Here is a 25,551-nt window from a genome sequence, read left to right as displayed (position 1 = left end):
CCTCCGGGCGGCCTCCATAACCTATTTTCTGTCTGTCTTTCTCTCTTTTTTCCCCTTTGCGCTAAGCGTTTCCTCACTTCTTATTCGTTCGCCAAACCCTCCCGCCTTTACGGTTGAAAACCAGACACGCAGGTATCTGGGGCTGCGCGCAAAAATTTGGTATTCTGCACCCATTCAGCTTACCTGGTGGGGGATGAAGGGAGGAGGGGCAAAAAAACCCTACAAACCACACCGGGACTGGTTCCAGGGGATGGGCGTGGCTATGTTTAAGAACTATGAAATCATTTTTTTTTTAACCTAGGGAAGAACCTGAGGTAAGCCAATCCTTTACCCGTTTACCAAATACAGTAGGAGGGGCTTGGTTCTAAGAGAGAGGTTATGCGTTGGGAGTTGAATGCCCATCTTGTGTTTGAAATGCAATTAAAATAAAACTTTTTAAAACATGCTTCCAGTGTATTTTAAGTGTGTGGATAAAATGTGAAAAAACTGTGAGACATGTAAATGTTTACATGTGAATTTTTTCAAGCAGCTTTAGCTGGGGGCAGAGAGGCTCAAAGGTAAGACCCTCTGCATATGGGCTTGGGATACAAAAACATTAAAAGATCTGTTAATAATTCCATTGGGAGGATACCGTTGACGGCCCTGGCCTCCGCCCTCCTCCTCCCCTCACCTTTCCAACAGCCTCCTCCTCCCCCCGAAACAAGACCCTCTGCTGCATCTCCCCAGTCCCTCCCTGGCCCCGCCCAGTCCCCCTCCCTCCTTCCCCCTCCCCTAGATTCTCCTTAGCTCAAATCTGGGTCTTGATTCCTGTGCCACAGTTAATCAGAGCAGCAATTAGCAAAGATCTGAATGTGTGGCTTAAGTGAAGATTTCAAAAGTGAAACTCCGCAATCCTAATTTATTTTGCTTATTCTCTAAGCCCTCTCAAGGAATTTAAAGGTTACAATTTTTCAGGCTGTGCTACATTTGTTAAATATTTTGTAATGTGCCATATAACTGTGTGCTATTGTGATGTGTGCTTCTCACAAGTCACAGTTTTAAATGTGATGGTCATTTTATTCTTGCCCACCCAGGGAAATAAGGACAGCATCATTTCCCTCAAAAACATCCAGGAGGGAGGTAGTTTTACACTTCAGATGCCCTAACTGCACTAAAGGCCCAGAGCCTCAAACGACAGTGTGTTCTTCTCCTGCGGACAGCTGATTTTGCCACAACAGTTCCATGTCAACATTCCAAACATAGCACTGGGTAGCACACCTGTGATGGGGAGGGGCCATAACTAGGGGCAGACAGGAGAGCCAAGGCACAGTGTGCACTTGACGCCTAGTTGGCAGTGTCCCTCACATGCTGCAGCCTCAGTTGCCTCATTTGTAAAAATCTTTCAAGCAGATCTTCACTAAATTCTCCTTTGCTCCATTCCCGGAATCCCCTATTCTGGGGCTTTAGGGTGGGGAGCATCATCCACTTAAATCAAGACTGGAGGCTTCTGCCATAGGTTATACAAACATCTACCCTGCAGCAAACAGTCCATGTCTGAGGCTGAGCCTTAAAGAACATTAGAAGTTTCCCTTGCTTACTCTTATTTTGATGCAGGGGAGAAAATTTGCCTTATAAAGAAGATTAGCTGGGCTCACCTGCATCACCCTGGCCCTACACCCAGGTCGAGCACCTTTGCATGCAGTGTAGTCCAGTGAGCCTTGAGCCCTGTCTATCAGGAAAACCTGAATTCAGAAAGCCAGGTTGCCTGCCGTGTCCATGTGGCTTGTTGAGCCAGGCTGCGATCTGATAAGATTTTGTTTTGTTTTGTTTTTTTGCTGAAGTGACAAGAGAGGTACCCCACTGGATCTGAATGACTGATTGGGGACGGGGAGAGAAGGCAGGGTGAAGACCCATGTACATGTAGGACAAATGTTTTCACTAATATTTAAATCCTAACACATAAGACATCCGTACATGCCCACCCCGGAAAATGCAGACCAAATGACCATCTTTTTGATAATTTGTGACATACAGATTCAACTGCTGCTTTAACAATGTGTGTGCATTCTGTGTATATAGCTTCCCCATTTTTATTGCCCAAACAGCTTAAACACATTATAGAGAATCTTAAAAAGATAAATGGTTAGATAGTCGATAACATGACTGAAATTCTAGAATGGCTAAAAAAAAGTGAAGCCCATTTCTTACTCAACACTATCCAATGGTAGGTTTATTTCCACGTTTCTGTTGCCTTTCTGAGTAATTTCAGTGGCTTAAACATGTTTTTTTGGAAACCTAATTTGGGTGATTCTGTCATTTTCCTTTAAGAATTGAAGGGACTGCTAGGTTAGAATTTCTTAGTAGCTACTACATTTATTAAAATTGTGCAGGTAAATGCTATATATATAATAATGGCTATTCTGCCATGACACTTTATTTATACAGTGAGTCTCAATTGTATGATCATTTATGCCACCAAGCACAACAATGAGGGCTCCATCTCATCCTGCTAGAGTACCCCTTTCCTTTTTTTTTTTTTTTTTTTTCTTTTTCAGTTCAGCCCTTTTTTCCTTATTCAAAATGCCTCCACTGAGTCATTTGCTGCAGTGAGAAAGTCATGGCTTATCAGGCCAAAAATCTCTTCCTTGCCTTTTAAAATCCAATTTCCTACAGATTCTCCTTCAAATAAAACCATTTTTCTATATAGCTATGTTAATTTTTATCATTTGCCTACATTACAGATACCTTGGAAAACTGGTATTAAGCAAAAAAAAATAAGGTTTGTTACTTTTTTGTTTATTCCTCCCACCTCCTTACTTCCCCACCCCCAGCTTGAAAGGAACAGCTTCACTGCCTTCAAAGTTATTAGTAACCTGTAATAGTAATGATTACACATAATGATAGCACATTCTTACTGTATTTTTAAAATGCCTTTGCAACAGTCTTGGGCAATAAAAATGTGATGGGACCCCATTTCATAGGCAAATAAACCAAAAGCCTAGTGATTAAATGTCAGGTACTTTTGCTCAACTCTGCAAGATCAGTGAGGGAGTCTCAAGTTTCTAATTCACTGCTTGTCCCCAGAATGCGGTGATACGCTACAAGGCGTCGTTTTGTAAGTGTGCTGTGTGTTCCCTAATTCCCTTGTCGGATGACAGGTGTCCAGCAGTCTTCTGCTTCCTGAATTATAGCCAGAACCAGACAGATCCCTGCTTATAAATGTCCGCTGTGTGTCCGTGAAACGTGAGCCTCCCCATTTCTGGAATACCTGTCACTGTTCTGGTGGTATTTTGTTTCCACATTTGTTGTAACCCATCTGCCAACACCACTGCCTTAGTTTGTTTGTTGGACTTCTTTTTTTAAAAGCAGGTTTTCCTTAAAGTCTTTTAAAAATTCCCCAGAAGTATTCGTTAGCGAGGTCTAAAGTTTTTCTCTTTACTCAGGTTTCTATTAAAAAAATATATATATATATATATCATCATCATCATCATTTAAAAATAGTTGCTTTTATGCCTAGCCCCCTCCATTTTTAGTGTTCCAGTGTAATAGACTTGTTTAGAATCTCCTGGCCTGGATCTAATGACCCTATTAAAATAACTCTTGCTCAATATTCTTCATAGTGATTATTTTTTAAAAAGTATTCCTTCCTTTTAGTCAGGGTTAATTCCTTCTTAGTGAGAGTCAGTGCATAATCTTAGAAATCACCTTTGACTTTTATGGAGGAAGGTTGATATTAAGCAAAAAAGAAAAAAAGAAATCTTTTTTAGAGAAGGTAACCTAACTGACTAGATTTGACATTCTCCATATCAACCATGAATCTTTTTAGAGTCGATTTCCCCACCATATGAAACGTACCTCTCACCCCCAGCAGAACTGTGACCCTCCAAATCCCTCCCCATGAAGTGATTTTGGGAAGATGTGTAGATTGCAAAAGCAAACTGTCCTCTACACTTCTTGGGTTCTTTAACCTGTGTCAGAGGTGGAGTTCATCCCAGCTCACCTTGTGCCTCTTGGCCTTCCTAATGGAATGTGAAATTAACATGCCCATTGTCCATTTCAAAATCTAATTCCTCTGAAAGTGTAGGGATTTTCAAAATAGAAAGGGCAGGGCCAATTGATGTGACAGGGTCCCCACTAACAATGAAAAAAGTTAGTTGAGGAGGAAACTGCAAGCACTGGTCAGCCTAATTAACCCTGTCCAGCCCTGGTGGCCCCCCCAAGAAGAGGAACTCAGACTCTGGCCCTGTTAACACCAACCTCAACAGATTTCATTGAATGAGACTGAAAGAGTCTTTGTTCCATCAGATTCCTGTTCTGGCCCATGGTCACGCGGGGCATAAGATGGTGAAAGTCGGGCCGGGGTCTCTCTTTGGGATTCCTCTAAAGGGTCAACTAGTCCAAGTGGCCTTTGTAGAACTGGGGAAGGCTAACGGGAAGCCCCAGATACAAACTGACCATTGGCGTAGGCCAAGGAGCCTGTGAAAAGGGAGGGGAGGGGTGTTTCCAGAAGAATCAGAGAAGGATGTGTCCTTTTCCTTCATTGTCTAAAATGGGCATCAGGTACTAAAAACTGAGAGGAGCCTTTAACTAAGTGCTTGGCACATATAAGTGTCCGATAAATGGCAGCCATTATTTTTAGGAGTCTACTTGTCTTCCTGGGTTTTTCTCTCCTTGGTCCAAGTGAGGGTTTTTATTTGCTTGTTTGCTTCATATTTTCTTGGCTTGTGGGATCTTAGTTCCCCTACCGGGGATCGGATCCACACCCCCTGCATTGGCAACGCAGAGTCTTAACCACTGAGCCACCAGGGAAGTCACTGCTTATTTTCTTTGTTTACGGTATTCCCTGTGAGACTTAAAATTCTAAAAATCCTAGGCACCCATCCTGTCTTTCCCATCTCAACATTTCCGAATACACTCTTTATACAGGTTTTATAAACAAGAGTCAACCCAAGCAGTAGACCGACACATTTATGATGGTGTGGAGTCACTGTTAGGTGAGTGACAAGATGAGGTGGGAGCTTATTTTTCACCTGTCCTGAGAAAGCATTACCTACTCCCCTCTTGGATCCCCCGCTGCCGCCACCCCACCTCCTCCTCTTTATTAGCCCTTATCTATAAATCCTATCACTACTGTGGTTGAGCCCGGGGTCCTGAGCACTGATTGCTCTGTGCTTATTACACATGCAAAAAAAAAAAAAAAAATTGTTTGTTTCTAGTTTTCCTTCCGACAGCCAGATGGAGAAGGCGGCCAGCCACTGGGAATGGAAGATGAGAAGACCCTCCGAGAATGAGGTAGGGAACAACACGCAAAAATACCCACGTTTGACTTTTCCTGGTTGTTGATGACATGCTCAGCTGAGACCTGAGACGCTCTGGTCTCTGACAAACAGCAAACCCTTGAGAGGCGCAACACCCTCCAGTCAGAATTCCTGGAGTACTTTCACCCAGGCAGCAACTGGGGGCTGTAACAGAGAAGGACAGTAGGGGACTGATCTGTGACAGAGCAGTGAACGTAAGGGAGCATGCGCTGCCATCCTGCCTTAGAGGAAGAATGCACTGCAGGGTAATTTGTTAAACCTCAGGAGAATTCTCAAGCCTTTTGACTCGTGGAGTTCTGCCCACAGAACTTGAACATGAGATCTTACTGAACGTTTCTTAATGATTCAAATTGGGGCAAGGAGGGAGGTATAAAGGCATAAATTGTTATCGGATCCCAAATTTATTATGAGTCAGTCAATGTTTCTGAAGTTGTCATACACACTTGGTGTGTAGGACAGAGTGAGTACCTTAAACTTCCCTTAATGAGTTGATAATGGGAAGGGAACTCTCGTACTCACTTTTGAAGGCGTGCCACAGACAAGCTTTCCCAACCTCCATATCAGCACACAGCGCCAATTCTTCTAAGGGAAAAAGAACTTGATTTATCCAGCTTTCACCTCTTCCCTTTGATCAGAAGACCAGAGCACCTCACTTCTCTTTCCTCTGAGCAGTTTTGCCTTGCCTCAAACTGATTGCTAATTTGCAAATGACTGTGAAGATATATATATATATACATTTTTTTTTTTACAGGGAACCTTCATTCAGGTAAGTTTATAGCTGTGGGATTTTTTAAAAGAAACAGTAATTCCTGTGATGAGGCACACAGACTAAAAGCACACACTGTAATGTAGTCCATGGCCAAGACAGGCTGCTTGCCAGGGCTCTGCTGAAGGATACAGAGCGAGGTCCTGCATCTCAGCAAGTCTCCATCCAGGCCCCACTGACCTGGGGGACCACAGGCCTGGGCCTCTGTTTCTTTAGCCATGCAAGTAGCTAACTGGTCCATCTGAAAAAGAAAACAAACCAACCTGTTGAAATAGGCCGTGTCACTTATGAGGTACACAGCCACTGAAATTGCTGGGGCACATGGACACTCTGTTTTAAGAAGATGCTGCTTGTTTATCTGCGGTTCCGTAAGGTACCTCCTAAGTCTTTTTGGCCTTTGTAGTTTCTGAAGTTATAGAAAGTGTCCATGTTAATTCTCAATCAGTGTTCTCTGGATAGGTCTGGGAGGCCCACAGTCTACTTCATTAACTTATTCATAAAATCATATATGTCATTCAGGGGTCCTTCCACCCACTGCCCACCCCCAAATATGAATTGTTTTTTTACTGACTGACTCTAGAAGGGCCAAGAGATGGTGGGAGTGAGTTGGTATTTCAGGTGACCACTAGATGGTGAGGTGGTACAGGCAGAAGAAAGGTGTCGCATCTGTAGTGACAGCAAGAGGGGAAGAGGAGAACCAGCCAAGACAGAGGAGGGTCCCTATTCCCTGCAGCCCCACCCCAGGACAAAGCCCAGGTTCTGGTCAAAACCCCTTTGGTTGGTAAGGCCCTGGAGCTTTGGTCAAACCTAGTCTCTTATTCTTAAACTGTGACTTCTCCTTGCTGGCTCTCTGCTGGGATTTTAGCATTTTCAGGGGACTCTGTATAACAGAGGGGTCCTCCATAGGCAGACCACTGACATGTTGCCATGGAGACCAACCTGTGCAATGTAGAATGTGTGGGAGCATCTCTAACCTCTGCCTACTAGATGCCAGTAACACACATATACACACAATACACACATACACACAATACACACACACACATACACAAAAATACATACACATACACACACAATACACATGCACACATACACAGAGACACATAAACATACACACATACACATAAACATATACACATACACACAAACATACATGAATGTACACATATACAAACATGCACACAGACACATGCATACATATACATACAAACAAATGTACACACATATACACACAATATACATGTACACAGATACACACAAACACACACATATACATACATGCATACATATATATATACACTAACATATATACCTTCTCCAGGGGATCTTCCCAACCAAGGGATCGAACCCGGGTCTCCAGCATTGCAGGCAGACGCTTTAACCGCTGAGCTATCAGGGAAGCCCACACATACATACATATACACACAAACATACACACATTTACAGACACACACACAGACACACACACACACACCCCCACCCCACCCACCACCACCACATACACACAGTGTGACAATCAGAACTGCCTCCAATCATTGCCAAGTGTCCCCTGAAAGCAGGGGAGCAGAAACCACCCCCAGTTGAGAACCACTGCCTTCACATCAACATCAAATCCTAGGAAAGGCAGAGCTCATACAGATCATAACCTGACCACCTTAAAAAGAAAGCTGTTATCTTCAGAGAAAAAGTTGCTAACTTCAGTTACTAGTAACCACTCAGAAATGTTAATTCCAGTCTGGGTGATCCTACATTCTCCGGTAGAACTGATTTCCAAAAAATCTCTGAGAAGAAGGTGACCTCCGGAGGTTCACTAGATGACCCTAAATGGCAGAGAAAAGGAAATTATTCCAGGGAAGGAAATAATGAATCGGTCTAAGATTGCTGATTACGCAAGTCATTCTGTAGCTAATCAATAGTAGATCAGGGCATAAATAGATTTTAACCCTTCAGTGATCTCATCTACCACTTAGGGGTTCTTTAGGGGCTTCTGTCTGAAGCAGGCAGGGGATGGGATTCTCCCTATCTGATGTGCATAAATTGATTCACTCTGCATCAGACAGGAGTATGGTCAGGATAGTAAGGACTGGTACTCAGATGGCTGCTGGTCACATAACAGCTCTAGGTGGCTGGGGCCCCACCTGTGTGTGTCCCACAAAAAAAACACAAACAGAGCCTGTGATTGGTAATGTGTGCACTGCAGCCATAGGGTGTAAGCCCTGCTAGCTGGGTCACTGTAGTCCTAGCCCTATGGGAACCAGCCCACCGCATGGGGGTGACCCCTAACCGTTAGGACTTGAGATTTCAAGGCAGGAAGTTGTAGGGGTGGGTAGGGGGCAGTGGAAGGAATGCCTCTGAATGACTGTACTGATGAAGGTAAAATAAGATCTTTTAGAAATAAGACATACTTGTGCCAACAGAAGTGAGAACCCAAGGACGTTTCCTGTTCAAGAGTTGCACTTGGTTTTTGGTAAGATGGTAGATGCACCCACCCGTCCATACCCCCATTGCTAGGGCAGATTCTATAACCAATATCTTGGAATAATCATAACAGGACTAAGTGATTTTTAAAATTTTTTACAGATTATTTTTTTACTCAAGTATAGTTGAATAAGTCATTTTATTTTTAAATAGTGGTCTAGCAACCCCCAGCTTGCACCTAACCAGCCCCCCTCCCCGCCCAATTAACCCTTACGGAAGGAGACTTTTTGCTTCTTTATTTTATTTTGAGCCTAAAACACTTACATGTTTGCCCCCTTCTGGTCTTCCAAAAGAGCTATTACAGATTCATTTGAGATTTATTATTTTTAAAGATTTTTTTTTTTCATTTTCCTTAGCAAACTTGGAATTTGGGGCCCTTAAGTTAATTGCAAAGTCTAGAAGGGAAAAAAAAAACCCTACTCTCCATTCTACACACCTATGAGAACTTAGATTTTTGCTTTTACTATTAAGATTACTTTAGGATAAAGGGTGAAAACTGGTTGGTAGTTTAATAAATTATCTACTGGACATTTTTAAAAAAAATAGGTTCCAAGTTTAGTTAAGCAAAGTGCTCTCTAACTAAGATCTGCTTATTGCAGAATCCTCGAAATTACCCAAGGCATGTTTTTTTTTTGAATGTTGATTTTGACTTTTTGCCTGGGACCAAGTGCAACATCTTTCCAAGGAAATGCTTAGAAGGCTCCGGGCAGAACCCAAAACAAATGCCAGACATTAGGGGAAAAATTTTAAAAGTTGGATTGTCATAAAACTAATAGCTGTTTATAATTCCACACTTAGGTGATTTCATTTCTTCCTTTTTAGCTGCTAAAAGGGAAGCATATTAAGATTATTTTGTTTTGCAAACAAATGGCTAGTTTTAAGATGGACACTTGACGGAGGGTTCTCTTTTCCAGTTGGAGGGTTTCCTGATTCCAGAGGGCTCTCGGGATGTTTATCCTTGGGAGGTTTGGTCCGGGGTGGACTTGTTGTGTTCATCCTTTGCCATGCTCCCAAGTTACCCGGATTGTGGAGGGGGTGGGCAGAGAAGGCCTGGCTTCTCTGGAGGGTCCCAGGATCATGGAAAGGGTACACTGGGTGAACATTAGCAGGCTCTCATTTCCAGAACCTTGGTTGATTCCACTGCTCTATTCAAGGATTCCATGAATTTGCCAAGTGACAGCCAGGAAAGGCCAAAACTTGATTCTTAAAGTACCAACAAGCTTCCTCGTCCTGAAGATTCTGCCATGGTCAGGGGAAATACTTAAACTTGGTGGGCAGTCCTAGAGAGAGCCAGGAGGTGCATCTGTCAGTGTTCAACTTTATGTAGAAAGAGGTAATGACCCAAGGGACAAAGCCAAATCCCTTGCAGACGTCTTATCCTGAGATTTAAGTTGACAGGTGGCACAGGTCTCGCTTTTTATTCTTTCTGACCCTAAAACCTTGATTCCCCAGAGATAGGGTCTGACTTCCCATATTAAGGCAGGCTCCAAGCTGGGCGCTGACCTTTCATTCTGCCAGGAAGTAAGGGTCGGGGAAAGGCCACCAGGACTGCTTCATTGGAGAAGGGCGGGGAAGGGGGGAGCTGTCCTATTCTCCCGGAGGTCTGCCCAGCTCAAACCTGGGGTCAGAAATCAGCCTCTTAAGAGATTCCCTCATTTTTTCTTTGCTTTCTCGTTTTCCCTTCCTCTCTTTTGAAATTAAAAAAAAAAAATTCTTATTTTAGGGAGGTTTCTGAGCAAGCAATACCTTTTTTTTTCTTTCTTTTTTTTAAGGGAAAGGGGCCAGAACACCAACTATTTAGGGCTGGGAAGTGGAGACAATAAAATAAAGCAAGGCTGTTCAGATCTGGCTGGCAGATGGCGCTCGGCTTTTACAATTGAGAGCCTGGCTTTCCAGAATTCATAGGGAGCTTGCGCCCAAGACAGAATTCCGCAGCCCCCTCCCCTAATCCTCTTTTCCAGGGTCACAGTCCCCGCCCCTCAAGGCCCAGGGATCATTTTCTTTTTTTTTTTTAAGGTTTTCCAGTGGAACAATGGATCTCTAAGGACAGATATCCCTTTTAACTAGTGGTTCTGTTAGACCATGGCCCGTGCAAAAAAACACTATCACAATGACCTCTAACCTCCCAGCCCTTTTGCATGCCCTGGGTCTTCCAGGAACCAGTTCTGAGACCTTGGGCAAATTGCTTATCTTATGGGTTCCAGTTTTTCTCATCTGAAAAAGGAGAGGACTGTCCTTTTCACTTTAAACTTCTTTAACTATCTTCTTAAAAGTTTTAATAGGACAGGTATGCCAAATAACCATCCTGCCCCACCACACTTACACACACACACACACACACACACACACACACACACACACACACACACGTCTTTCTCTCTTTTCTCTTAAAGCATCCTTTCCAAAATAGCAGCTTGTACAGGAAATATTAGGCCTGCCTTTTGCCCTTTGGTACCGAATTAATAATTTCTGGGTACCCGTCATTGGGAGAACTTCTGCAGGATGCACAAGAGGGTTGGATTCTTTCTCACCCCAATCCAGGGCTAGAAAAGAAATTCAGAGGTGGCAGAGGTCCTTTTGTCCATCAGAGAAACCCTGGGAGGTTCCTGGAGGAGTTAGCATTTGAGACAATATGGGAAGATGCTGGGAGATGAGGGAGTAGATTTTGGGATAGCTGTCTTATAGAGAAGATACTGGTTGAGGGTAAATCCTTACAGTTTTTTCCATTCACGAGAAAATGGTTGGGCTTTTTGAGGGTCTCTGAGATTTCAGGGCTAGTTTTTCTTTTCTCCCCTTTATGACCTTTCTCTGCCTCTCAGGGCTGCAAGCCTGTTGAGCTTTCAGGGGCATTCTTACTAAGAAGAGTTTTCCCCAGCTGAGGACCCCCACCCTCCATCTCAGGCCCAACCCTGGGCTTAAAGGAAGGTCACGTCCGTCATGATGAGGCCAAGTCCCGTGGAGAGACAGTGAGATCTGATGGTGTCCAGGGCCAACTTCCTTGGTTCCAACAGAATGGGCACCCCTTCCATTTCTCTTCTCCCCTCCCTGCAGCAGCTGTAAAATCATGAGGTCATCTATTTGAGAAGGGCCACGTGAACTTCCTCCCATGCCAGGATCTACCAAATCCTGTCACAGGAGTTCATTTCTGTTCAACAAAACCTACCCTCCACACACCATTCTTAAATACACCCTCTCCCCTTCCCCTTTATAGCTGAAAAAAAATAAATGAAACTGAATAAAATAGACTCTACGCCAACAAGTTTCTCTTAAACTCCCAATTTCCTGGGGCTCCTTTAAAGTTTTTTTTTTCCTGCCCCCACCTTCCAATCCATAGCCCTGAACTTTGGACAAGGCAGGTTAACAAGGCTCTCCCCTTCCCCCAGGTTGGGGTTCCTCTGGATGTGGGGTCCCTTGGAAAGCAGGGCAGGTGGGCTCCCCTGTTAAAGACACCTTTTCCAGGCCAGTAGAATTCTCCCCCACCAGAGGTCAGCAGAGAGCTCAGAATGACTGGGATGCCCACAGGAAGTGGGATCACTTAGAATTTTCTAGATGAAATGTAGCAAGGCCTACGGAAAAAAAGCCCCAGGTTTTAGGGGGTGGGTACCTCAGATTAGGGTCTCATCCTGTTCTGGGTCCCTGGGAGTTTAGTTTTAACACCAGTGCTGCCATTTTGTACTTTAGGGAGACAGGGAGCTTAGGTTCATTCATTTGGTGGGTTTCTCTACCAGTTTTCCCCCCCTGGACAGCACACACATCTTTACCTTCTGGGGGGCCATGTCCTCTTAGAACCCAGTCTCCCACATCGGGCCAAACTGCCCACTTTCGCTGCCCACAGGACTGGGAATCCACACCCCACACTTTCTCTGACCCCTTTCCCTTTTTCTTCCAGAAGTTGTACTTATTGTTAAAATGACATTATAATATTACAGGAAATCCACCCCCCGCCCTGCCCTTATCCTGTCAGGGTTTTATATCTCCTTATCTCCTCCTGTTCTCTACCCAGACATATGGATGTTTCTAAAGAGGGTACTGATGGCGGTGCGCAAACAACTTCACCTTTAACTCACCCCCCCACCCAACACTCACTGACTTCCTGAGCGCATTTCCCACATTCTCCATTGTGTCTTTTCAGGGTTCTTTTACTTGCTCAGCGCTTTCCCCTGGGGTGGGACAAGGGGGGAAGGAATCTGAATTCCTTTCTTTTCTGAACTTTTGTGAACTCAGAAGTGGAAAAACCAGCTCCCCTCCAAGCCAGTTCTTTCTAGAGGAAAGAGAGAAAAAGAAGGTACAAAAGGAAAGAGAGAGAGCAACATAGAGATGAAATTAAAAGTTTGAAAGAGAAGGAAAGAGGGGAGAGAGAAAGAAAGAAAAAGTACTTTTGCGAAATGTAGCTCTCAACGGGAGCCCTAGTCCCTGCCCTCTAGGAACTTAGAATCTGGGAGGAGGAGGAGGAGAGGGGTCTGGTTACAAGGAATGGAAGCTGCACTAGGTGGAGGATGGAGCGCTGTCAGTCCAGGCTGAACGGCCAGCGCAGCTGAGGGGCCAGGCTGCCCTTGACTGAAGGCCTGGGGTGCAGGCCCAGGAATCCGAAGGGCGGGTGGGGAACGACACAACACATCGCTCCCTCCCCATCCCACCACCCTTCAGGACCCCCCCCAGTAGGACAGGGACTGGGGGCTGGTGCCGAATGCCAAGACCAATGCCCCTACCTCCCTTCCCCACCATCCCCTGAGCTGTGACCTCCACTCTTTCTACCACAGTTGGCCCTTTTTCACTTGCTAGAACATTCTCCTGACCCTAAAATGATTCCTCTATTTTTTTCCCCTTAATTAGTAATAAGCCCCCTTCTGGCACAGCCTGATTTTCTGAGTGTTTTCACAAGCCTTACCCAACTGAGTGGTTTGATTTTTAAGAAATCTGGCACCCGTTGGACCTTTTTGACCTTAAAAAAAAAAAAAAAAAAAAAGCAATCTTTATGAGTTCTTTGATTTGATAACTACTCAAAACAAAGCAAAGTAAATTTTCAAGTTGAAAGTGAACACCCTGTATATTACGTATACCTCTCAGACGTTGAGGAAATCCTCAGAAGTTTATAGGTTAGTGTCCTCCAGAACTTGGCTCCTGCCAGACCCAGTATAGGCATTGTGTGCTTTTTTTTTCCTTCCTTCCTCCCTTCCTTCCTTTCTTCCTTCCCCACACTTTTGAAAAACAAGTTTTATTCTCCTGGGTATGTTCATTAGAGAGAGGAGACAATTCTGTTCTGTGAGGAAGGCGGAGGGGGCTTCTGCAAGAGGAGACAAGATTGATTGCTTTGACTGGGGGGGGCCCTCAAGCATATCACACCCAGATGCAAATCTCTCAGGCTATTAAAAAAAAAACAAAACACAAAGGCTGATTTTAGCTTCCTGGCATTACTGGGGAAAATATTCCGTCAGCTGCCTCTGTGTCCTGTGCTTGATTCATTAGCTCAAGCAAAAAAAATAAAATTAAATTAAAATCTTATCCTAATTTGTTGTGGTAGGACCCCAGTCTCCCCAGTTTCGGCCTAAAGCAAAAATCAACAACCAAAAAACATAGTCCACAGAGGCAGAAGACTTTTGCTAGGTTGAACAGGATTCGTTTGTTCTCAAGGTTTTAACTTCCCTCCACCAGGAAAAGTTCACCCTTTTCCCAAGCCCCCAAGTTAGAAACGTGTTACTAATTGATTGGAGCTAAATTTGCATTGCTTTGAAACCCAGCAGAATGGCCGATTAAGGGGCGAGAGGGGGGGAAATGTAATTGCTAGCCTAATAGCCCAGAAAGCAGCCTCACCACCAATATGCTTATCGAATGGGCCTTCTGTGACCTTTAAGAATCTTTGGTGGGGGGGAGCGGTGGTGTGGGAGAGAAAAGAATCCTTAGGGGTAAAGGGTCATCATGGCTGTTCAAAAAAAAAAAAAAGAAAAGAAAAGCTTGTTGGGAAATGTTTAATGGGAATTTAGCATAAAATGACACACCTAATTGAAGGAAATCATGGTTCCAAGTGAAAACAGTTGTCACGAATTAATTTTTGACTATTGGCAGATCTGAGGTTTACCTCATATGTAGACTGTGTCCAACTTGGCAAAGAGCATGGAATACTGCCCAGTTCTCAGTGCAAATGCTCCCATTTTCTCTCACTGATAAGTCACTGCCTAATTGGGGGGTTAAATGAGATGTCGAAATGGCTGTGTTTCCTTTTTGCCTTTCTAGTAGCATCTCTTAAGTTGCAGTAGCCAAGCATGTGTCTGCCAGGCCTCTCAGAAGCATGAAATCCTTGCTGGGTCGGTGAGTTTGCCTTCATTTGGGCATTTTTGTTTATTCATTCATTCACTCAATATACACTAATAATGTGCCCTTCCCCATGGGGAAGACAAAGGTATAAGGCATTGCTGCTCTCTTTGGTCTTAACAATCAAAACAATCCCAGGAAGTTAACCATGCACCATTGCTGCTGGGTGATTAAATAGGAAATAGACACGGCAGGTAAGAAAAGATAGAAAGGTTGTCAAAAAACACAGATGTTGGTGGCCTTCCAACCCTTCCTCAATCTAGTTGAGCAAAGCAAATCAATGGTCACATAAAATATGTTGAGTCCTGATAATGAGACTGTAGAAAACCCAGAAGGATCAAAACAGATGTCCATGTGTAGATTCGACAGGCACACGGTTCAGATTTCCACATCAGTCCAGGACTGAACAGTTGTAGGTAAACAGCAGGGGTGGGACCTTCTCGAGGCCCAGTGTGGGTCTCAGAGAAGCTACCGAACCAGGCCTTTCTTTAGGAGGTGTTGCTGGGAGTTTGCTGGGCGAACTGAGGGGTGGACTTGCTTTCAGAAGGGACTCCAGAGGCCTGACCCTGGGATAGTGAAGCTCCTTCTTCATCCAGCTCCTTTAGCCAGCTCCTTCTCTCTTCTCTGATTTGTCTGGAGCCTGAGCCTTTCAGGATCTTCTGGGACTGAAAATCCTCTTAAGGGATAGCCTTAAATTCTTCCACCTAAGCTTAGAATCTTCTGTTTATGTCTAGGATTTGTATTCTGAGGGGTCGGGTGAAAAAGCATTCACAGTTTGCATCCAGAGGTCCTGAGGTACTGTGAAGTGTTTTCATCTTAGCTTGGGTCCTCCATCTTAGCTTCTGGGATCCCCTCCATTTTGGTTTTAGTCAGTCCTCCATTTTAGGTCCTCACCTGCCCTCCATTTTTGCTCCAGTCCACCATCTTAGGTCCTGGCCTGCCCTCCATCCTAGCTTCTGTCTTCCATCTTAGCTTCTGGGCTCTGGGACTCTTTTTCCTATTTTCCTAATGGAAATAGAGATACTCATTATTCAGGTTAGTATAATTAACCCCCAGTCTTTGCGGAAAGAAAAGTGCAGAGTTAATTGCAGAATTTAATTTCCAGCTTTTCTCTCACAAATACTTTTCAGTCATCTCTTCAGAGCCTTGGAAGAGTTGTTTTATCTATAGGGCTCTTGTAATACTCAGCATAGGATATGCGGTTTTTATAAAAATACGTGTGTGTGTATACAGATAGGTAAATAGAGAATTCTTATTTCAGATATAAGAGGAGGGAAGTGCTTTTGTGAAGGCAATTGAACTGAAGGAACTCCCCAGACAACAGGGACTGGTTTTATTTCAGGAGTCAAATTCAGATTTACAGAATTAATAAGTTTGGGCTTCTCCTTGTTTGTGACATTTTCATACTTTTCACCTGAGAGGCACACTTCGAAATCAATGTGAATGAAAACCCATTTTCAGGGCATAATGTGAAGCTTGTTTACCAGCTCAGGGGGAAAAAAAAAAAATCAGTTTGCCAAGTCACTTTGAAAACGTCCTTTATTACAAGTGGCTGCCTCTGTAAATGAATTAGTTATGTGCAATTACTTCCCCACCGCGGCCTGATGCTCTCTTGAATCCGGACCACTCTGCTAGGATACCTTGAAAACGTTGTCCATCCTGAGAGAACTGATTGTTAAGAGATGGGGCCACCAGGGCGCCGAGAACTGCAGTGAGCAAATGGTCCCACTGCTGGGACTCGGGGGGCCCCCGGCTGCAGAGTCCCCTTTCAAAGACATCTGGACAGCTGAGGCTGAGAAGACTGGATTTTGCTTCCTTCCTGCTCAGGGATGAGCCTGTAGCAAATTGGAGAAGGGGGCTTCTGGCCCCAGGCCTCCTTACCTCCCTGCAGGTGGTTGTGTTCTGTTCAGTTAATCCCATTAGCTAGCAAAGGCTTACGGGGCTACCCTTAAGGGACATTTGCATTTTAATAAAGAGCTCTCTGAGGCCAGAGAGCTGAAAGAGTCACGTTTTTAATAGTGAAATAGAATTCTAACAAGAGGCTGGGGAGGGAACATTTGGGCAGTTGACACCCGAATGCTTCCCCCACCCCCAGCTCTGTGCACCCCCAAGCAGTGAATTCAGCAAATTGGCTCCCTGCCCCCACCGCCCCGTGACCCCAGGGCTTGCTCCCCGCACCGCCCCCCCCACCCCTCCACCAGCTCTCCAGGTACAGCTCAGAGGATGTAGGAGGGGGCCTCATCCAAGTGGCAGAGTCAGGTCCACATCGAAGCTTCAGGTGCCTGACTCATTCCGGCTCAGGCCGGTAATAACAAGCCCCATGTTTTTCTCCAGCGTCCACTTCTCTGACACACAGAATAGTCAGGAAGTAAAAGATTCGAGTACTATACAGCTGCTTTGCTTTCTCTAAAAAGAAAAAAGAAAAGTCGGGGGTGGGGAGGGAGAAAGGAGCAAGGAGGCAGGAGACTAGGCCGGCAAATAATGATGCCGCAAAAACAAGCTTATTGCTGGTGTGTTACATAAACAGCCCCACCATCCTTTGCTGCAGCCCAGGGAAGAAGCTGTGCTGTAGTGACACTTGGGCTAGTTTCACACCTGAGCTTGGAGTTACTCAGAGGTGCATTAACAACTAATGATTCAATCGAGGGAGGCCTGGATTGCCATTTTGACTTGCCACATATTAGCATACCCTTCTAGAAACCCGGAACCTTCCAATTAAGCTCCCCAGTGAAACTCAGAAGGGGCCTTTCCAAGATGCCTGATATTTAGGAAAAGGAAATTAAGCTAATTGTGAAAGCGCCTGACATGTTTCCTTAATATCTAGGTAGTTGAAGGCTAGGATTGAATATTATGAATTCCTCACATGATAAGTGTTTGAATATATGTCATGGCTTCCACACATGGTTTTCCAAAGGTGCAGCTCAGAACTACTCAGGGCCCTGGCTTACTCTGCCTTCTTTTTTTTTCTTTTCTTTTTAATCTCCTTTCTTTCCTTTTTCTGCCCCCCCCCCCTCCAATGTTACTGCATTGCTCACCTGAAATGTCCTTTTCAGAAAGTTCTCTGATAGCTCACAGGCTGGTGACGTCTTCACAAAATGAGAGGAGCTGAGATTGCCAGAGAGGGCCCTGGGCACTGCAGTGGCTGTGACAGGCAGGAGTGTCACCCGGCGGAGCTCTGTAGCCCTCGGCAGGCAGGAGGAGGGGGGCGCATTTCATTATGCGTGGAAGTTATAGCTTTATTTCAAACACAAACATGCAGGCCAGCAAGGATATTAAATACGCAGTCACGCTTTCCCTCTGGGCGAGGAAGGCGCTCGGATTTTGTCTTCGTTCCAAGCAGCTTCCTTCTGCCCCTTAGATAAGTCAACAGGGAGAATCGACCTCCAAGTGTGGCTACATTGCGACCCCCTGACAACGCCTGGGAGGGAGGGAGCCGGCATGATGGAGCTGAGGGCACCCTTGCTGACGGGGAAGACGGCCTCACAGCACCTTTGCTGCTGCCGCAGAGAGGCCGGCTCCAAAAACATCGATTTTTCTCCCCACTCTCCCAAGGTTAGGATTCTGCTTAGAACTCTCCGCTTCCTGCTAAAATTTCCATCACCAAAGGGCCTGATTTCAGGCAGAGAAAGGACCACTTTAGCAAATGAGAGGAGAGGAAAGCTGAGGGTCATTTCAACTGCGGCAAAAATCAGCCATGCCATTTTCCCTGACAGCACTTTAATTATGATGAAAGAACAAGATGGGTTTTGGTTTTTTTTTTTTTTTTTTTAAACCAAGGAGGCTTGTGCTGGGGGGAAGGGAGGGGGCTCTGAAGAGATATGAGGGGAGTGCCAAGCGGGCTGTCACTGCACAGTGATGGATACGCCGAAGGAGGGAGGGAAGCCCCCTGCCCGTGGTCCCGGGTCCCTGCCCCAGTTGTGCTGGTCAGGCCGGCTGTTTGTAGCCAGGGCTGAGCCTGGCCTGGGAAGAGCCCACAGGACAGGCCTTAGCCAGTGCCTCCTGAGTGCTGGCTTCTCCTTTCCCCTCTGTGGAGTGAACTGTGACTTTAACCTCGAGCTGGGGGAGTCTCGCTAGTGTTCTGCTCCACTGGCTTTTAAAGCAGCTGAGGGGTTTTCAGTGGTCACACATCTCATTGCTGAAAATGGTGGGTTTTTTTTTTTGTTTTTTTTTTTTTAAGTCAGGTTCTAGGGCCTGGGAGCTGCAGAGGAGGCCAGAGAGAACCCTGCAGGTCTGAGGGCTGAGGCCCGAGCTGTAGCAATGGGAAAAGAGGTGGAAAGCAGATGTTAATCAGTTTCTTTCAGCTCTGGCAAGAATCAGGGAAAAGGCCCATTTCCCCTTCCACCCACCCTGTCTTGACCTTCGACCTTGAGCTCTCAGGAACTCCTCCCCCACCCACCCCCCCAGCCCCTGAAGGTGGCCCTGGGATTCAGACTGGCAGTATTTAGAGAAAAAGAAAAGTGAATTCCAGACTCACTCTCAGCTGAAAAGAGCCTTAGCTCCTGGGCTTGGGAATGTGAGGAAGAGAGCAACATGGATCCATGGGGATCCTGCCCATGGGGCCCAGGAATGGAGGGAGGTGGTGGGGCATTATTTCAGCCCCCTCCTCCGTTTTAAAACCTTTTCATGTCCTGCAGACACCAGGTACTGGCTGCTGGAGAGCCTCTAGGACAGAACTACACAAAGCAGGAGACGTGCTGTGACCCTGACTTTGTGCCTCTGAATTACCCAGTGTCTGTTACACACGCAGGCAGAGCACCCCGGAGGCTGCGGTAAACACTCAGGGCCGTAGTTCCCCCAGCCCTCGGGGGTGGGGTGCTCTACGCCAGCAGGTTCTTCCAAACAGTCCATGACTTTTCCAGGGTCCCTTCTGCCCCTCTGTGAACCGTCAGGCTGATACAGACCCTTCCGGTTGTGATGACAATTACCAGGCAGAGGGTAGTGAGACAGCAGGGACCTAGGGCTCTATGGCAGGAGAATAATGGGCGTTTCCCAGTGAAGCCACTTTATTTCTTGCACTTCGCCGAGAGAATTCACAAGCCAAGTGCAACACCCGCAGGATCTCACGGGAGGTGGCAGTGGTCTCAGGGTGCAGAGACGCCTCCTTTTTCTAGAACAACTGCAGTGTCCCCATCTGAGCCCCGCCAAAAGGCAGATTCTTTATCTAGATGCTCGGCGACTCTGCCTGCTGCAGAGATGGAGGAACTGTGATCCTGCTGATTTCAATGGACCGGTTGAGAAAACACGAGAGAAAAACAAATCTTTTTCTCAGTTTTCTCTTTTCTGCTTGGGAAACAATATTAGGGGCTGGCAGTTGGGTCTGCATGGAGAAAGATACAGGGGCAGCATCCTGACCTTCCGCTGTGTTGGGGGTCTGTAGGTATTTTAGAGGGATTTTAGTTGGGAGGGGGAAAAAAACAGACAAATAAGATACAGAGTCTATGGGGTCAAAGCAGGCCACATTAGGAGATTGTACCTTTTCAGTGTCTGAATAAGAATCGTCTGAGAGGATTTTGGGTCTCTCTTAGAAATAAATAGGCACTTTGGAAAAGGAAAATATCCTGTTCTTTAAGAAACGGGGGTGATCGGTTAATGCCAGGCGGCTGTGATCTTAATCCTGTCTGAAGAATTGGTCTCATTTTTCATGTCAAAATTAATATTGGTTGAGATTAGATGGCTTCTTAACTTAGACCATTTGCATTTTACAGAGTGCTTAAAAGTGGTGGTGGTGGTGGGGGGGTGGGCGTCAAGCCATTTTGTGACGGCACCAGAGCCAAATAAATAGGACCATATAAAAAGGTTATATTGATAACCTTTTACAACATCCATTCTTTTTGCCCTGTCTTCGCTCTGGCAAACTTTGAGTCATTTAGCACAACCTGAAAACTCGGATTTTCCTTGCTTGAAAAATGTAACGCTTCCTACTATAGTATGTTTTTTTCTTGTCGCCCACAAACTTCCTCTTCTGGTGACCCTTCTGACTTTTTGTGTTCTTGACACTGAAGCATCCAATCAATTTGGTCAAAAGTCCAGTTGTGAAAAAGCATCTGGATGTTTTGTCCCCAGACAGCCAGTTTGTGGAATATTTGAGGATCAGCTCATCTGACCCCCTCCCCTGACATTCCTCCCCCGCTCCCGCCCCACAAGTAGACTTATTTTTAGGGATCAGAGGAGACAGACCTAGAAAGCCAGCCTGCTCTTTGAGGAATGAGGAACTAGAAGGGGCATGAATAAGACGTGAGACCCTCGTGCTTTCTCTGCAGTGGCCACCTGGAGTATGCTGCAGAGGGGCAGAGGGTCACCAGTCTTCACAGGCAGGCACACAGAGGGCAGTCTTTGTGATTAGGCTCTTGGCAGCACCATTGTCAGGGTCAAGATTTATCTGGTGCCTGTGGCCACCTTAGCATGAAAAGGAGGCTGAAGCCACCTGCCCTCATTTTGTTTTAGATTACCACCAGCTCAGGGCAGCTAGTGAAAAATACGGACGAGGAGTATTGCTTTCATAGGAAAAAAAAAATTGGTCATGATTCAGTTTCTTGAAAAAGTGCCCCCCACCCCCCCCAATCCTTTATTCTCAGTCACCAAAACTAGGACTTGATCGTCAATCTCTTCTCTTTCTTTCTCATTTGGCTAGCTGATTCAGACTCTCTGGGCTTCAGTTTCTTTCAATAGCCAGGCAGGTGGGGTAGGAAGGGGATGCTAGCGGGGGCAGAGGAAGGGGGAAGGGCTCCTTGGCACCCCTCCCTCCTGGACTTCAGTCTCAGGCAGAGTAGTTCTATTTGCAGACAGCTCAGCCAAAGCAGAGCATTGCTATTACCCCCAGATGCTGTTTCCAATCGATCTTACTCATTTTCCCTCTGGGGTGCAGGCAGGGCAGAACCCAAATCTGCTCAGACTTCCCAAGCCACCCAGCCTTAATCTTTTATTTTTATTTTATAGTCACAGAACCTTGAAGATACTTTTTTAGCAGTTTAACCACATACCGAGAATTCCAGGGGGAAAAGGTCAAGAATTGATAACTTTCATTTATTAAGAGTTCATTAAGCAGACCTCTGAATTCTAATAATGACAAATCAATGTCACATTGCTAAGAGGAAAAAAGTGACAGCTGGGTGGTTTCACAGAACTCAGGTGTTGGGAGGAAGGTACAGCAAGGGTTCACCTATAGAGTGATTTTGTTTGTTTCCCTGGGGTTTTCATGTTGCTAGTACCTTTTTTGGTGTTTGTAGTTTTACTGAAAACGCATATAGTTTTCTCTCACTATCTCTTCTACTTTGGCATCCATTTTAGAAATTAAATTTTTGTTGTAGGGTTCTATTCTTTAGCTTTCTTCTTTTTTACAAAGTTCCCTTCTCTGCCTTCTGTACCCTCAGTAAATCTAGAGGATATATAGTTATGCCAAGGTGAGGAATACACATCTATTTAGCACATTTAAGAATGTGCAAGGCAAATGAAATATAAAGTTATCTTATATCTGAGATGAAAACATTAAGTGTCCTTGGGGATCACCCTAGTTAGTTCACAATTTGGGTTTTTTTTTCCCCCTGTTGCATTCAACTAACTTGTGGCAGATCACTGAAATGTATTTAAGCTGATTACTGATTTTTTCTCAAAACTATTTAAGAAATTCACTTTGAAGGCTGAGAAAGACTTTCAGTTCCCCTGCTCTGGAGCGCCCCCCTGAGGTCTGGGTTAATAATAACACCATGATAGGAATTTGCAGCTAACTAGTCGGTCTTTGTGCCCAGTCTTGAGTAAACTCAGAGAGTTGGTGATGGACAGGGAGACCTGGCGTGCTGCAGTTCATGGGGTCGCACACCACTGAGCGACTGAACTGAACTTGAGTTAGGTCTTTCTAGACTTTAGGATGCTTTGAATGGTTATGAGTAAACAGTATCCATTTAGCTTGAAGATTAGATGTCTCTGCATCCCAACTAAGTTTTATATCAGCTTCCTCTGAAAGATTCTTTCACGAGCTTTTTGAAGCAGCTCCCAGGGAATCCAATTATGAAAGCATCCTGTACTCAGAAGGTAGAGGTTCACCTTTTCAGAATAAGGGAGCAGCAGCTGCAACCATCATCTTCATGAGAAGCATCCTTATTGGAACCAGGCCCCAAAGTGGGACATTTGTCAACTTCTGGAGGTGGTTCTCTGTTCATCAGCCACCTGGCACCATCTTGCCAAAAGATAGGGACCCCATGCCTTTGTGGCTGGTGGCATAGACGAAAGAAAGCTTCATCTGGGCTCCTTCTTGACTACCCAGCCTTCTTCTTGCCCTCTCCAAACCACTAGGACACCCTATAGGCATTTTGCTCAGGCCAGACTTTTGACAATGCAGAGTTGCTCACTTCACACCAGAGCTCCCAAGGTTTGGTCTGGAGCCTTCACTGGCTTTCCTCAAAAATCAGCTGCCTTCATGAGTGACTGCTGATGTCTAACCCCTGGTCAGATGAAGGGACCTAGTGAAACCTTTGCCCTGCCACCCCACTCTCAAGGTGTTCATGTCTTCTATCGATGAAGGGCTAGTTTTCATTTCTTGGTGTTAGGTCACTGCAACCCTGGGATAAAAATAGGTATAGTTAGTATGTTACAGATTAGACTCCGAATTTCCAGCTTTGTGCCACTTCCTCTAGTAATACCAATTTTGGTGACACATTTCCTAGAATCCCAGGCTGGCTTCATTTGCTAAAATCCTCCAAGGACAGATCTGTTTGCTTTAAAACCTAGAAGGATTTCAAATCAGACTTCTCAGCTCCCACTTCCTCTTCCCCGTCTTCTGTCTTGATTTTCTCGTTTTCTATTCAGGGAGCAGGGGCCCCATCCACCCCCTCCCCACCCAAGGCTGGCGTTCTTGTTGACGGCTGAGCACACGTGGTCTTCGATGTGCAAAAGGCCCTTTCCTGGCTGGCTCCAGAGTTGCCACCAACGAGTCGAGGGGGAAAACTTGAGTTAGGCCTCACAATTTCAGCCAAGCTGGGCATACATCGAGTACACCTGTCACTTGAACCAGTGTCCAAAATGCAGCCCTAAGGGTCACAGCTGTGGCATTATTTCAGCATGAGCAATTCAGTATTTAATGTTCCTTGGAAAAATAAATCATTCCAAGCGGCTACTGTTCACCTATTAACCCTTAGAGGATTTCATAGAAAGAGCACGGGGATGCCATCCATAATCTTCTTGGCCAGCAACATGCACTTCCCAGTTCTGTCTTTTAAAAGACCATTCCTTATATAATAGAGAACAGGGAGTTGCAAAAACAGCATCCTCTTGCTTTGTGGCAGGCGCAGCCTTCCGGGGTGAGAAGTTAGACTTTCTTTTTCTCTCATTTATATTTTTACCTGCGTGGTACATAGCTTTCTACACAGTGGCATTCCATTTCTTTCCTCTTTTCATGGTAGCTTATATTAGCCTGCTATCACTGGCAAGTCTTATTTTACAATTAAGCGCTGTGTGTGGGGGGGTGGGGTGGGGGGCAGTTCATCATTAATCAGATCTTGGGATTTCATGTGAACGGCCCCCCAGAGCGACCCACATTTTAAATGTTTCCTCTTTTCTGTCACCTGGGTCTTCATAAATGAATTGTCCGTCTGCAGTTAATCCAAACAGTGCAAATCATTCTGAAGGCTGAGTGGTCCCCCTTCTGAAAGAAAATGGCTATATTTAGTTTTTTAAGCAAGCCTGCTTTGTGTTCTTTGTAAAGTCAGCGACATTCTTTCAATTTTTTCGTGTAATTAGCACAAAAGGAGCCGTAATCTGAGAAGGTAGTAGAGACTTCAGCGACCAAGAAACAGGAATGTTCGAGAAAGCGGGCAGAGGCCGCCTTCCCAGTTCTGGGCGGCAGGCAGAGACCCTGGGACGTGGCTGTGGGCACAGCTGAGGTCTGTAGCTCGTGAAAACATCTCCTTTCCATCTGATTCCAGCCTGATTGCAAATGCCCGTTGTTTCAGCTGGCTAGTTCTCTCTTCCTCATAACTTCCAGAGGTCGGCAAAGACCTGAGGAGCTGCTGTAGCATCTGGGCTTTGCCGAGTTGAGTAGCTCCTGGCTCATCAGACAGAGGGCTGTGCACACCGCCCAGTCCTCCATGGACCGCCGGCAGAGGCGAGGGCACTCTCTGGGCAAATACTGAGTTGTGACCAAACAGAGGCTAAACAGAGATGGATGGGGGAGGGGCAAAGCTGGGGCTTCTCTGGGAACCAAGCATTTGTGCCCCTCAAAATAAAAACCCAGGGAAGGAGGCGGAGCTAAACTATAATTACACATTTTTCTATTTCATTTTCAACATGTGTGGGCAAACACAGAAAGATGAAAATACATCCACAGTTTTAGATAAATGTGTGACTAATTATGTCCCATTAATTGCTTAATTCTGGGTTTACCAACAACAGATGGAAGTGGGTTTGGTGGTGGGGGGCGTCGAAGGCAAGTAACACCCACAGCCCCATCAGAATATTACTTGTCCCAAACTGAGGCTAGTAACTAATTGCAAGCCTGTTTGAAAACAGTCATCTACACTTGGTTGGTAGGTAAATACAGTAAAAACACCAAGATGGTAAAAGTTGTATTTAGCAGTTATTTCCTTTATACACAAAACAGCACTTAATTAAAGGAAATTTATTACCTGATTCATCCAGAGTATTTAACGCTCTAAACACTTAATTATATGGGGCTAAACTTGAAGAATTGAATGCAATGGGAAAAAAAAA

General features: G+C 45.3%; 1 protein-coding gene across 5 annotated transcripts in view; it reads left to right on the top strand.

The window, feature by feature from the left end:
• The window catches only part of LOC102286123 (neuroendocrine secretory protein 55), a 60,351-nt gene that overhangs the window by 16,196 nt on the left and 18,604 nt on the right, over window positions 1–25,551 (top strand). Inside the window, exon 2 of one of the 5 annotated variants that reach the window (XM_070381489.1) lies at window positions 4,906–4,925. The exons of 3 other annotated variants lie outside the window; for them this stretch is intronic. The gene's annotated coding sequence lies outside the window, so the exon portion shown is untranslated. Of the gene's footprint in view, window positions 1–2,720; window positions 2,747–4,905; window positions 4,926–25,551 lie in introns of those variants that run through there. One more of the 5 variants, XM_070381488.1, reaches the window with a different exon arrangement.

This window comes from Bos mutus, chromosome 13 (assembly GCF_027580195.1).
Source record: "Bos mutus isolate GX-2022 chromosome 13, NWIPB_WYAK_1.1, whole genome shotgun sequence".
NCBI lineage: Eukaryota > Metazoa > Chordata > Mammalia > Artiodactyla > Bovidae > Bos > Bos mutus.
This window is presented reverse-complemented; position numbering and strand designations above follow the sequence as displayed.